The sequence below is a fragment of the Engystomops pustulosus genome, unplaced genomic scaffold (assembly GCF_040894005.1).
Source record: "Engystomops pustulosus unplaced genomic scaffold, aEngPut4.maternal MAT_SCAFFOLD_355, whole genome shotgun sequence".
In the NCBI taxonomy this organism is placed as follows: domain Eukaryota; kingdom Metazoa; phylum Chordata; class Amphibia; order Anura; family Leptodactylidae; genus Engystomops; species Engystomops pustulosus.
In genome coordinates, this window is record NW_027285234.1 from 43,889 (window position 1) to 56,723 (window position 12,835).

Consider the following 12,835-nt stretch of genomic DNA (forward strand, 5'->3'; position numbering starts at 1 on the left):
CGCTCACAGACCCTTCCTCCCTCTCTTCCGCCCCCCGGACCCTTCCTCCCTCTCTCCCGCTCACAGACCCTTCCTCCCTCTCTTCCGCCCCCCGGACCCTTCCTCCCTCTCTCCCGCTCACAGACCCTTCCTCCCTCTCTTCCGCCCCCCGGACCCTTCCTCCCTCTCTCCCGCTCACAGACCCTTCCTCCCTCTCTTCCGCCCCCGGACCCTTCCTCCCAATCTTCCGCCCCCCGGACCCTTCCTCCCTCACTTTGGCCCCCCGGACCCTTCCTCCCTCTCTTCCGCTCCAGGACCCTTTCTCCTTCTCTTCCACTCCAAGACCCTTCCTCCGCCTCTTGCGCTCCCGGACCCTTCCTCCGCCTCTTGCGCTCGGGACCCTTCCTCCCTCTCACAGACCCTTCCTCCCTCTCTTCCGCCCCCCGGACCCTTCCTCCTTCTCTTCTGCCCCCCGGACCCTTCCTCCCTCTCTTCTGCCCCCCGGACCCTTCCTCCCTCTCTTCTGCCCCCCGGACCCTTCCTCCCTCTCTTCTGCCCCCCGGACCCTTCCTCCCTCTCTTCCGCCCCCCGGACCCTTCCTCCCTCTCGTCCGCCCCCGGACCCTTCCTCCCTCTCTTCTGCCCCCGGACACTTCCTCCCTCTCTTCTGCCCCCGGACACTTCCTCCCTCTCTTCCGCCCCCGGACCCTTCCTCCCTCACTTTGGCCCCTCGGACCCTTCCTCCCTCTCTTCCGCTCCAGGACCCTTTCTCCGTCTCTTCCACTCCAAGACCCTTCCTCTGTCTCTTTCTCTCTTGCTCCATACCTCTTGGTTATAAAGTCACCTGTCATTGGATACCACAGCAGCAGAGGGGTTAACACGATCGCTTTGCAGCCCTGGGGGTCGAATCCGAGCAATACAAGAATGTTTGGAGTAAATATTCAGAGCATGTGAGAAAAGCAAACAGAACTGTCTCACACTCCCAAAATCTTGCGCTCCGGGACCCTTCCTCCGCCTCTTGCGCTCCGGGACCCTTCCTCCTCCTCTTGCCCTCCCTGACCCTTCCTCCGCCTCTTGCCCTCCCGGACCCTTCCTCCGCCTCTTGCCCTCCCGGACCCTTCCTCCGCCTCTTGCCCTCCCGGACCCTTCCTCCGCCTCTTGCCCTCCCGGACCCTTCCTCCGCCTCTTGCCCTCCCGGACCCTTCCTCCGCCTCTTGCCCTCCCGGACCCTTCCTCCGCCTCTTGCCCTCCCGGACCCTTCCTCCGCCTCTTGCCCTCCCGGACCCTTCCTCCGCCTCTTGCCCTCCCGGACCCTTCATCTGTCTCTTCCGCCCCCGGACCCTTCCTCCGCCTCATCCTCTCACGGACCCTTCCTCGGCCTTTTCCGCTCACGGACTCTTCCTCCGTCTCATCCGCTCCCGGACCTTTCCTCCTTCTCATCCGTTCCCGGACCCTTCCTCCGTCTCATCCGCTCCCGGACCCTTCCTCCGTCTCATTCGCTCCCGGACCCTTCCTCTGTCTCATTCGCTCCCGGACCCTTCCTCCGTCTCATTCGCTCCCGGACCCTTCCTCCGTCTCATCCGCTCCCGGACCCTTCCTCCGTCTCATCCGCTCCCGGACCCTTCCTCCGTCTCATCCGCTCCCGGACCCTTCCTCCGTCTCATCCGCTCCCGGACCCTTCCTCCGTCTCATCCGCTCCCGGACCCTTCCTCCGTCTCATCCGCTCCCGGACCCTTCCTCCGTCTCATCCGCTCCCGGACCCTTCCTCCGTCTCATCCGCTCCCGGACCCTTCCTCCGTCTCATCCGCTCCCGGACCCTTCCTCCGTCTCATCCGCTCCCGGACCCTTCCTCCGTCTCATCCGCTCCCGGACCCTTCCTCCGTCTCTTCTGCTCATGGACCCTTCCTCCGTCTCATCCGCTCCCGGACCCTTCCTCCGTCTCATCCGCTCCCGGACCCTTCCTCCGTCTCTTCTGCTCATGGACCCTTCCTCCGTCTCTTCTGCTCATGGACCCTTCCTCCGTCTCTTCTGCTCATGGACTCTTCCTCTGTCTCTTCTGCTCACGGACCCTTCCTCCGTCTCTTCTGCTCATGGACCCTTCCTCCGTCTCTTCTGCTCATGGACTCTTCCTCTGTCTCTTCTGCTCACGGACCCTTCCTCCGTCTCATCCGCTCCCGGACCCTTCCTCCGTCTCATCCGCTCCCGGACCCTTCCTCCGTCTCTTCTGCTCATGGACCCTTCCTCCGTCTCTTCTGCTCATGGACCCTTCCTCCGTCTCTTCTGCTCATGGACTCTTCCTCTGTCTCTTCTGCTCACGGACCCTTCCTCCGTCTCATCCGCTCCCGGACCCTTCCTCCGTCTCATCCGCTCCCGGACCCTTCCTCCGTCTCTTCTGCTCATGGACCCTTCCTCCGTCTCTTCTGCTCATGGACTCTTCCTCTGTCTCTTCTGCTTACGGACCCTTCCTCCATCTCATCCACTCACGGACCCTTTCTCCGTCTCTTCTGCTCACGGACCCTTCCTCCGTCTCTTCTGCTCATGGACCCTTCCTCCGTCTCTTTTGCTCATGGACCCTTCCTCCGCCTCTTGCCATCCCGGACCCTTCATCTGTCTCTTCTGCCCCCGGACCCTTCCTCCGCCTCATCCTCTCACGGACCCTTCCTCGGCCTTTTCCGCTCACGGACTCTTCCTCCGTCTCATCCGCTCCCGGACCTTTCCTCCTTCTCATCCGCTCCCGGACCCTTCCTCCGTCTCATCCGCTCCCGGACCCTTCCTCCGTCTCATCCGCTCCCGGACCCTTCCTTCGTCTCATCCGCTCCCGGACCCTTCCTCCGTCTCATCCGCTCCCGGACCCTTCCTCCGTCTCATCCGCTCCCGGACCCTTCCTCCGTCTCATCCGCTTCCGGACCCTTCCTCCGTCTCATCCGCTCCCGGACACTTCCTCCGTCTCTTCTGCTCATGGACCCTTCCTCCGTCTCATCCGCTCCCGGACCCTTCCTCCGTCTCATCCGCTCCCGTACCCTTCCTCCGTCTCTTCTGCTCATGGACCCTTCCTCCGTCTCATCCGCTCCCGGACCCTTCCTCCGTCTCATCCGCTCCCGGACCCTTCCTCCGTCTCATCCGCTCCCGGACCCTTCCTCCGTCTCATCCGCTTCCGGACCCTTCCTCCGTCTCATCCGCTCCCGGACCTTTCCTCCATCTCATCCGCTCACGGACCCTTCCTCCGTCTCTTCTGCTCATGGACCCTTCCTCCGTCTCATCCGCTCCTGGACCTTTCCTCCATCTCATCCACTGACGGACCCTTCCTCTGTCTCTTTTGCTCATGGACCCTTCCTCCGTCTCATCCGCTCCAGGACCCTTACCCTTACTCCGTCTCATCCGCTCCAGGACCCTTCCTCCGTCTCATCCGCTCCAGGACCCTTCCTCCGTCTCTTCTGCTCATGGACCCTTCCTCCGTCTCATCCGCTCCCGGACCCTTCCTCCATCTCTTCTGCTCACGGACCCTTCCTCCGTCTCTTCTGCTCATAGACCCTTCCTCCGTCTCTTCCGCTAACGGACCCTTCCTCCATCTCTTGCTCCATGCCTCTTGGTCTCCTATTCTTTTCTTTCTAGATTTTGAGCCTAAATGGGGACAAGGACTGATGTGGGTGGTAATAATTTTTGTACAGCACTGCTGGTGCTATAAAACAATAAAGTGGTTGCACCTGGAACAGTACGAAGGGGAGGCTCTTTTCTGCACTTGGAGGTTGCTTTTCAGCAGTGTGGTTGTGAAAAGTGGCACTAAGTAGCAGGAGGGTGCACAGATGTCAAGGCTCGGGTCAGTGAACCCCCTGGACTGCCGCAGACGATGTCACTAGCCGACACCTGGGACTGGAATCTAAGTGGCACCCGGTCGTTCCACAGGGTAGACATCTGGGGAGTCAGCCTCTGGAGCAGGAGGAGGAGATTGCTGAAAGAAGCAACTGGCTTCAGGAGGGAGACATGGAAGGAGTTCGGGATGCACATCGTAGGAGGAAGGCAGAGTTTGTAGGCCACTGGATTGATGCTTTTGAAGACCTCAAAAGGACCAAGGAAGCGGGGACCAAGTTGCAGACAGTACCAGTCATCTTGACAGGCTAAGAAGTGGCGAAGGTAACAGCCCAAAATCTGATTCACCCTTTCTACTTGACCATTCGACTGTGGGTGGTAAGCAGAAGAAAAGTCCAGATTCACTTGCAGCTGGTTACACAAGGAATGCCAGAACTTGGACACAAACTGGATCCCTCGGTCAGACACGATGTGTTGTGGAAATCCATGTAGCCGGATGATATGCTGGAAGAACAAATTGGCAGAGGGAAAACCTGGAAGAGAAACTAAACGTGGTATCTTGCAGGTCAGACATACGTCTTGCCGGGAAAAAGCTGCTGGTGATCCACGGGAGCGGCAACTACCAGTTGTTTAGGAGAGATAATATGCCGAGGGACCGGCTCTTCTCCAATGACATCAGAGGCGCGGGAAAGAGGATCAACCTTGATTGAAGCATGAAAAGAAAAGAGACCAACGGGCTTGCCTGGCATTAAGGCGCTGGGCTGTCTGGAGATACAGGAGGTTCTTATGGTCTGTATATACACAAACCGGATGATGAGCTCCTTCCAGTAGGTATCGCTACTCCTCCAGAGCAAGTTTGATGGCTAACAGTTCTCTATCCCCACTAATTTCTCTCTGCAGAAGAAAAAGTCTTAGAGAAAAAACCACAGGTTAGAGTACGGCCTTTACGACCTTTCTGGGTGAGCACAATCCCTGCACCTATGGAGGATGGGTCAACCTCAAGATGAAAGGGCTTCTCAGTGTCAGGCCTGGAGAGAACTGGAGTTGACGCAAAGGAGGACTACAACTTTGAAAAGGCATTTTCAGCCGCCAAGGGCCAGGAACGGGGATTGGCACCCTTTTTGGTAAACGCCACGATGGGGGACACCAAGGTGGAAAAATGTGGAATAAATTGCCAATAATAGTTCTCAAAACCCAGGAACCTTTGTATGGCTCGTAGACCTTCTGGAAGTGGCCACTGTAGAACTGCAGACAGTTTAGCAGGATCCATCTGGAGACTTCTGTCGGAGATTATGTATCCGAGGAAAGGAAGACTCAGTTGGTCGAGCCTGGCGTAGAGGCGATTGGCCCGCAGGCGACCAAGAACTTGCCGTACGTGGGGCTGATGGGTCTTGAGGTCTGGAGAGAATACCAAGATGTCATCAAGGTAGACCACGACGCACGTATACAGCAGATCTCTGAAGATGTCCTTTGCAAATTCCTGGAAGACAGCAGGAGCATTACACAGTCCAAATGGCATCACAAGGTAGTCGAAATGTCCCTCACGAGTGTTAAACGCCGTCTTCCACTCATCACCCTTGCGGATCCGGATGATATTGTAGGCCCCATGAAAATCCAACTGGGAAAACACCCTGGAACAACGCAAATGGTCAAAGAGCTCTGTGATCAATGGCATGGGGTAGCGGTTCTTAATCGTGACCTTGTTAAGCCCTTAATAGTCTATACAAGGACGGAGGGATCGTCCATCTTGGTCATGAAAAAGAAGCCTGTGCCAGCTGGAAAGAATGATTTGCATATGAAACCTCTCTGCACGTTCTCTTTAATATACTTGGACACAGCAGCAGTCTCTGGAACAGAAAGAGAATATACACGGCCTCGGGGGGAGAGGCACCTGGAAGGAGATCCACAGGACAATCATAGGGACGGTGTGGTGGCAAGGTCTCTGCTTAATTTTTATGAAAACAAATCAGCAAAGTCCTGGTAACATGTAGGTAGGCGCCACCGTACAGCGGGACAGACATTCTGGTCCCTAACGAAGGATTTCCCCTGTTGTTCAGTTAAGGACTGGTGCGTGGAGTTGCAGCCACGGAAGAGACAAAGTGGAGTGTGGCAGCACGGACAAGGATAGTCTTTCCTTATGGAGCGCTCCAATTTGCAGAGTGACATGCTCAGTGCAGTACCGGACAGGATTTGCCCACTGACTGAGGAAATAACGAGAGGCTTCTCGAGAGAAACCACCGGAATGTGATGCCGGGAAAACATTACATGCAGAACCTGAGTCCAAGAAAGCTGAAACTTGAATCAGAGAGCAGGAACTGAAGCTGAGGAGCACAGGAATAGTCAAGGAATAGTCACACCTAGGGCCGCTCCCAAGAACCCTAAGTGCTGGCATTTCCCGGACGCTGGGGACGGACCGGACAAGCCCCAATGAAATGTTTAGGACTGTCACAATATAGGCAAAGATTCTCCTGACATCCAGGCTAAGCAGACGTCAAGGATGGACTTGGGGAAGCTTGTGAAGCAACTCCTCGGCACGCTCCATAAACCGCACGTCAATCCGAGTGGCTAAGGCGATGAGACCACTCAGGGTAGACGGCACATCATGAGCGGCCAATGCCTCCTTCACTTGAGAAGAGGGTCCTTTTTAAAACGCTGTGGATAGGGCCACATTGTTCCAGGAGAGTTCCGAGGCCCGGGTACGGAACTGGACAGCATACTCTCCCACGGACAAATCCCTCTGGTGCAAGTTCAGCAGTGCATTTTCAGCAGAGGAAGCCCGCGCGGGTTCTTCAAACACTGACTGGAATACCGCCAGGAATGTAGTGTGGGTAGCCGTGACTGGATAGCCTCTGTCCCATAGAGGAGTAGCCCAAGCCAGGGCCTTCCCAAAGAGCAGACAGAGAATAAATGCCTCTTTGGAGCGTTCCGTGACAAACTGTGATGGCATAAGTGAAGCTGATCTCCTTGTGAAGCAATCTGCAGGGACTGCTGGACCACAACGGTGGTAAGATCAGCCAGTTTCGGAGGCGGCACCTTGGTGGGGTCCATGGCCTTACAGTCAAGGCTCAGGGTCAGTGAACCCCCTGGACCACCGCGGATGATGACACTAGCCGACACCTGGGACCGGAATCTAAGTGACGTATCCGAGACGTGGACCGCAGGGACGCCCGTGACAACAGAGCTTTGGTGTAGTTTCTGTGTGGACCATGATAGAGCAGGCGCCGGTCCTGGGTGTTCGGGATCAGCACCAAGGACGATGGAGAACTCTGGCTGCGCTCTGGAGACGTGCCAGGGGCCGCCGCATGTCTGTCCTTGTCTATGACCAAGGCTGCAAAACCAGACAGGGAGGGTCCGGCAGATCACCCCGCGGCCGCACAGGATGATTCTCATCTGGGCTAAATTATATTGAGGCCTCGGCAGCAGATCACAGGTCACCTCTGCTTCCCCATCACATCCGTCCACACATCTCAGATAACCTCTGACCCCCAAGTCCCGGATTATCCTCATCCTTTATAAGAGAAGAGCAAGAATCGCACAATAACTGGACTCTAAAAATACCATCCAGAGGCTGAAATCTGTCCTAACCCCCATACTATCACAGCTGAAGATTTGTTACAATGGGGCACATTTACTAAGGGTCCGAACGCCGCATTTTCACTGGGTTTCGCATTTTTTTCCGTTTTGCGCTGAATTACCCCGGGTTTTTGCCGCACACAATCGGATTGTGTCGCATCGGCGCCGGCTTGCATGTGACACAAATCGGGGGGCGTGGCCGTTGGATTCTGACAAACTGCGGAATTTAAAAAGCAAATTGTGTCGCAAGATGAAGCACTTACATGCACCGGGAAGAAGAAGGTGAACTCCGGGGACCTGAGCGGGGAAGTGACGGATGCAGGAAATTGGACGCACGACCTTAGTGACTTCCCGCACAGCGCATTATACACGGACAATGCACTTACATGCACCAGGAAGAAGAAGGTGAACTCCAGGGACCTGAGCGGGGAAGTGACACATGCAGGATATCGGGCGCAGGATCTTAGTGACTCCCCGCACAGCGCATTATACACGGACAATGCACTTACATGCACCAGGAAGAAGAAGGTGAACTCCAGGGACCTGAGCGGGGAAGCGACACATGCAGGATATCGGGTGCAGGATCTTAGTGACTCCCTGCACAGCACATTATACACGGACAATGCACTTACATGCAGCAGGAAGAAGAAGGAGAACTCCGGGGACCTGAGCGGGGAAGTGACACATGCAGGATATCAGGCGCAGGATCTTAGTGACTCCCCGCACAGTGCATTATACACGGACAATGCACTTACATGCACCAGGAAGAAGAAGGTGAACTCCGGGGACCTGAGCGGGGAAGCGACACATGCAGGATATCAGGTGCAGGATCTTAGTGACTCCCCGCACAGCGCATTATACACGGACAATGCACTTACATGCACCAGGAAGAAGAAGGTGAACTCCAGGGACCTGAGCGGGGAAGCGACACATGCAGGATATCAGCGCAGGATCTTAGTGACTCCCCGCACAGCGCATTATACACGGACAATGCACTTACATGCACCAGGAAGAAGAAGGTGAACTCCAGGGACCTGAGCGGGGAAGCGACACATGCAGGATATCGGGGGCAGGATCTTAGTGACTCCCCGCACAGTGCATTATACACGGACAATGCACTTACATGCACCAGGAAGAAGAAGGTGAACTCCTGGGACCTGAGCGGGGAAGCGACACATGCAGGATATCGGGTGCACAATCATAGTGACTCCCCGCACAGCGCATTATACACGGACAATGCACTTACATGCACCAGGAAGAGGAAGGTGAACTCCAGGGACCTGAGCGGGGAAGCGACACATGCAGGATATCGGGTGCAGGATCTTAGTGACTCCTCGCACAGCGCATTATACACGGACAATGCACTTACATGCACCAGGAAGAAGAAGGTGAACTCCAGGGACCTGAGCGGGGAAGCGACACATGCAGGATATCAGCGCAGGATCTTAGTGACTCCCCGCACAGCGCATTATACACGGACAATGCACTTACATGCACCAGGAAGAAGAAGGTGAACTCCAGGGACCTGAGCGGGGAAGCGACACATGCAGGATATCGGGGGCAGGATCTTAGTGACTCCCCGCACAGTGCATTATACACGGACAATGCACTTACATGCACCAGGAAGAAGAAGGTGAACTCCTGGGACCTGAGCGGGGAAGCGACACATGCAGGATATCGGGTGCACAATCATAGTGACTCCCCGCACAGCGCATTATACACGGACAATGCACTTACATGCACCAGGAAGAAGAAGGTGAACTCCGGGGACCTGAGCGGGGAAGTGACACATGCAGGATATCAGGCACAGGATCTTAGTGACTCCCCGCACAGCGCATTATACACGGACAATGCACTTACATGCACCAGGAAGAAGAAGGTGAACTCCGGGGACCTGAGCGGGGATGCGACACATGCAGGATATCGGGTGCAGGATCTTAGTGACTCCCCGCACAGCGCATTATACACGGACAATGCACTTACATGCACCAGGAAGAAGAAGGTGAACTCCGGGGACCTGAACGGGGAAGCGACACATGCAGGATATCGGGTGCAGGATCTTAGTGACTCCCCGCACAGCACATTATACACGGACAATGCACTTACATGCACCAGGAAGAAGAAGGTGAACTCCAGGGACCTGAGCGGGGAAGCGACACATGCAGGATATCGGGCGCAGGATCTTAGTCACTCCCCGCACAGCACATTATACACGGACAATGCACTTACATGCACCAGGAAGAAGAAGGTGAACTCCAGGGACCTGAGCGGGGTAGCGACACATGCAGGATATCAGGCGCAGGATCTTAGTGACTCCCCGCACAGCACATTATCCACGGACAATGCACTTACATGCACCAGGAAGAAGAAGGGGAACTCCGGGGACCTGAGCGGGGAAGCGACACATGCAGGATATCGGGCGCAGGATCTTAGTGACTCCCCGCACAGCACATTATGCACGGACAATGCACTTACATGCACCAGGAAGAAGAAGGTGAACTCCAGGGACCTGAGCGGGGAAGCGACACATGCAGGATATCGGGTGCAGGAGCTTAGTGACTCCCCGCACAGCGCATTATACACGGACAATGCACTTACATGCACCAGGAAGAAGAAGGTGAACTCCAGGGACCTGAGCGGGGAAGTGACACATGCAGGATATCGGGTGCAGGAGCTTAGTGACTCCCTGCACAGCGCATTATACACGGACAATGCACTTACATGCACCAGGAAGAAGAAGGTGAACTCCGGGGACCTGAGCGGGGAAGTGACACATGCAGGATATCGGGCGCAGGATCTTAGTGACTCCCCGCACAGCACATTATACACGGACAATGCACTTACATGCACCAGGAAGAAGAAGGTGAACTCCAGGGACCTGAGCGGGGAAGCGACACATGCAGGATATCGGGTGCAGGATCTTAGTGACTCCCCGCACAGCGCATTATACACGGACAATGCACTTACATGCACCAGGAAGAAGAAGGTGAACTCCAGGGACCTGAGCGGGGAAGTGACGGATGCAGGAAATTGGACGCACGACCTTAGTGAATCGCGGCAGCTTTCGAATCCTCGTCGGACAACGACAGCCGGGAATGCGACGGGACAGGTAAGTAAATGTGCGCCTATGTCTCCAGTACAGAATCATGAGGGAACCATCTCTAAGGTCCTTGTATCTGTGGAGGAAAAATGTATTCATACCACAGGCCCACAATACCTCAGCCTATAATACTAACTCCTCTGTCCTCCTCCTCCTCCAGACTCCTCTGTCCTCCTCCTCCTCCAGACTCCTCTGTCCTCCTCCTCCTCCAGACTCCTCTGTCCTCCTCCTCCAGACTCCTCTGTCCTCCTCCTCCAGACTCCTCTGTCCTCCTCCTCCTCCAGACTCCTCTGTCCTCCTCCTCCTCCAGACTCCTCTGTCCTCCTCCTCCTCCAGACTCCTCTGTCCTCCTCCTCCTCCAGACTCCTCTGTCCTCCTCCTACAGACTCCTCTGTCCTCCTCCTCCAGACTCCTCTGTCCTCCTCCTCCTCCAGACTCCTCTGTCCTCCTCCTCCTCCAGACTCCTCTGTTCTCCTCCTCCAGACTCCTCTGTTCTCCTCCTCCTTCAGACTCCTCTGTCCTCCTCCTCCTCCAGACTCCTCTGTCCTCCTCCAGACTCCTGTGTCCTCCTCCTCCTCCAGACCCCTCTGTCCTCCTCCTCCAGACTCCTCTGTCCTCCTCCTCCTCCAGACCCCTCTGTCCTCCTCCTCCAGACTCCTCTGTCCTCCTCCTCCAGACCCCTCTGTCCTCATCCTCCAGACCCCTCTGTCCTCCTCCTTCAGACCCCACTGTCCTCCTCCTCCAGACTCCTCTGTCCTCCTCCTCCTCCAGACCCCTCTGTCCTCCTCCTACAGACCCCTCTGTCCTCATCCTCCAGACCCCTCTGTCCTCCTCCTCCTCCAGACCCCTCTGTCCTCCTCCTCCAGACTCCTCTGTCCTCCTCCTCCTCCAGACCCCTCTGTCCTCCTCCTCCAGACTCCTCTGTCCTCCTCCTCCAGACCCCTTTGTCCTCCTCCTCCAGACTCCTCTGTCCTCCTCCTCCTCCTCCAGACTCCTCTGTCCTCCTCCTCCAGACCCCTCTGTCCTCATCCTCCAGACCCCTCTGTCCTCATCCTCCAGACCCCTCTGTCCTCATCCTCCAGACCCCTCTGTCCTCCTCCTCCAGACTCCTCTATACTCCTCCTCCTCCTACAGACCCCTCTGTCCTCCTCCTCCTCTGTCCTCCTCCTCCAGACCCCTCTGTCCTCCTCCTCCTCTGTCCTGCTCTCGGGGAGGTATGATTACTATCACTATAATGAACGCCGGCTCCCTCATCCCGGCATGGCTGCTTTGCCTACAGTGACACTTAATTTTCCTAGTAAAAGTAAATAGAGCGGCCGCCTTCTACAACAAGTGACACTGTCTACACAGAGATTAGAAGCGCTGACACCTCCTGTCACCAGCCCCCCCCCCCCCCCCCCATACAGGCGCCGTCTCTACATCACATCGCACAGGCCGCAGGGTACAGAGGAGCTGCAGCTCCTGAGGGTGTGCGTGACTGCGAATGTTATGAATCCAAACATGTCATATATACATTAAATACAAAGCAGAAACATTGTATCATCTCTGCATTTCTACAGGACATGTGATTACCAGATTGTGACCTGCTGATAAGAGAAGCAACTACAGGATAAGTAATGTCATGTATGTACACAGTGACTGCACCAGCAGCAGAATAGTGAGTGCAGCTCTGGAGTATAATACAGGATGTAACTCAGGATCAGTACAGGATAAGTAATGTCATGTATGTACACAGTGACTGCACCAGCAGCAGAATAGTGAGTGCAGCTCTGGAGTATAATACAGGATGTAACTCAGGATCAGTAAAGGATAAGTAATGTCATGTATGTACACAGTGACTGCACCAGCAGCAGAATAGTGAGTGCAGCTCTGGAGTATAATACAGGATGTAACTCAGGATCAGTACAGGATAAGTAATGTCATGTATGTACACAGTGACTGCACCAGTAGCAGAATAGTGAGTGCAGCTCTGGGGTATAATACAGGAGGATCAGTACAGGATAAGTAATGTCATATATGTACACAGTGACTGCACCAGTAGCAGAATAGTGAGTGCAGCTCTGGTGTATAATACAGGATGTAACTCAGGATCAGTACAGGATAAGTAATGTCATGTATGTACACAGTGACTGCACCAGCAGCAGAATAGTGAGTGCAGCTCTGGGGTATAATACAGGATGTAACTCAGGATCAGTACAGGATAAGTAATGTCATGTATGTACACAGTGACTGCACCAGCAGCAGAATAGTGAGTGCAGCTCTGGGGTATAATACAGGATGTAACTCAGGATCAGTACAGGATAAGTAATGTCATGTATATACACAGTGACTGCACCAGCAGCAGAATAGTGAGTGCAGCTCTGGGGTATAATACAGG